This window comes from Aplysia californica, unplaced genomic scaffold (genome assembly GCF_000002075.1).
Source record: "Aplysia californica isolate F4 #8 unplaced genomic scaffold, AplCal3.0 scaffold00268, whole genome shotgun sequence".
Classification (NCBI taxonomy): Eukaryota; Metazoa; Mollusca; class Gastropoda; order Aplysiida; family Aplysiidae; genus Aplysia; species Aplysia californica.
The window spans coordinates 243,930-246,353 of NW_004797538.1; positions in this window are offsets into that span (position 1 = coordinate 243,930).

Here is a 2,424-nt window from a genome sequence, read left to right on the forward strand (position 1 = left end):
AGGGAATGAGTAATACAAAATACGTATAAACAAACAGATAATAAAAAATAACCGTTATAGACCAGACGTCGTTTCTCTTACCGTGAAGAAAGTATCCTTGAAGTCGTAAAGAAGGCCTAAACTAAGTTACAGAAGATAAATATTATAAAAGCAATCCGTATTGATGAAAAAAAGATTCACAAATTCGCACAATTCAAAATAATAATACTAGGACAGGCGTGAGTGCGTGAGGGAGTGAGTAATGATGCTCCTATCGTTTAGCGCGTCTTCTGGTTCAGCGTGAGTAGATGCACACCGGGAAACAGATCTGGTTGAGCCGTTCCTGCCTAGAATAATTTTGTCCCTGGTAACGTCGTCACTTCTCTCGCAGACAGTCATCTCACCCACACGCGCGCGCTCGTACGCTGAAGTGGTGAGTGAGGTGTGGTTGCAAAACATTACAATTATTACAAATATACTGAACGCTACCCGCGGGCAAACACGTTATAGTAAAATGGTTAGTAAATAGTTATCACTTGAAAGTTTATTTGCAGATGTTTTAGGAGAAAAGGGAATCTTTAATCAAAGATTGGATTGCGATTACTTTAGAGACTGGCATCTTTATCGTGTGTTTCCCTGAGGCGATCAAGGGAAGGGTTTCACCCAGTTTCACCCCCAGGACTTGAAGAGAGATGGAGCGAGAGAAGGAGACAGATGGGGAGAGAGAATAACGAGTTAGAGATATAGAGAGAGAGAGAGAGAGAGAGAGAGAGAGAGAGAGAGAGAGAGACAGAGGTAGAGAAAAAAAATCCAGAATGAGCTGACTGATAAGGTTGACGACCGGTTCTTAGAGCTGGTTGATTTTTTGATCCTCCAAAACGTAATCCATCATTCTGTCTAATACAAAGGTTTTCTAAGAAACCACGGGGCCTTGTTAGTGACTGCTATTGATTTAACCCTGTCAGCCACAAGGCAAAAATCTATTTTAATAATTTAAAATAACACACTGGAACCTGTTGTTAATAATTGGTCAGAGACCTGCCAATATGTCTGTACCCTGTGGCTAAATGCATTCTCATTAAGATTTTTGTGTGTGTTGTCCACCCCCTCCCCCAAAAGTGTAGGTGTTTTACGCCCCCAGCGACATAATTTAGAACATGTCAGAGGTTGGCTTCGATCGTCCATGTTAGTGCTAGCCCCGGCTAAGAGGGATAAAACATCTCAGAGAGAGGACTGCTATACTTGATAACAATTCTGCCCTTTTGGGAAACGAATTCAGATTCCTTGTGTGTGAGAATGTGAAGCGTCTCATTACTAAACCAGATACTTCTTATTATGCAGTCGCCAAAGCCATTAAACCTTATTAAAACTAAACTAAAAGCAATATAATTCTTTGTGCTGTTTCCACTATCCTTTTTAAATAATGTCTACAGAAAGGAAGAGGGGGAAAAGTGTTGACGTCAGCACTAGTTCGAATTAAAAATTGTATAAATAAAAAAAGAAAAACCGACTAACAAACAAAACAAAAAACCACAAGCAACCCCAAATCTCCCAATACGGGAACCGATCTCACATCATCTGTATGCACCACAAAGCGCCTACCAGCTTTACCTCAGACGAGGGTGAGCAAAATTTAATGAGAGTAGACGTAAGCACGTTTTGCGTTTCCGTTTCGGAGTTTTCGCTTTTGTCTTCTATTTTTGTTCCTCCCTGCTTTTTTTGCTCTCGCCTCCGGGCAAAGAGCTGTGCCATCGATAGAAAATTACCATAAACTCAATAAAAAAACAAACTCCCAAAGACAATTAGAAAGCAAACGAATATGGTCTACGTCGGCTTAGATCCTCCAATTTTTATTCACAACACGAACAGCAGAACAAATTCTTACAAGATCCCCACTCCCACCCCCCACTCCCCACACCCTCTCCTCACCTCCTCCCTCCCCTTGAGCATGGTATTCTCCCGAGTTCTATTAATGTTTCAAATACGATAAAAATATCTACATTTCTTTGTCCGCAGTTCCAGATAATTTCGTTTACATTATAATCTATCCTTGTTTGTTGCGTGTTCTAAATTTGGAATTAAAGGAAAAAAAAGAGATAAAAATAAAAACCCTCCCTTTAATTCACCCGCCCCACACTTCCCGAAGCCCTGCTAGTTTGTCTTCTGTCTTCCCTCCTCCTCCCTTCCCACATGTCTTGATCCGCCCCCTTGATAAAGTGGCCCCAGATTTAGTGGGCTGTTCCTTATCTTAGAATTACAAAGTTCTATCTGACACACACACACACATACACAGGGGCTCTCGTGGCCAAGAGGTTAAGGTGTTGGCCTCTCATTCAAAGGTCCAGGGTTCGATTCCGGGTAGCGACCAAAAAATTTTCTTCTCTAAAATTGTCTCCTTTCACATCCTTTCCTGATCTCTAACAATGTTCTGTTGTCTGCTTTCAT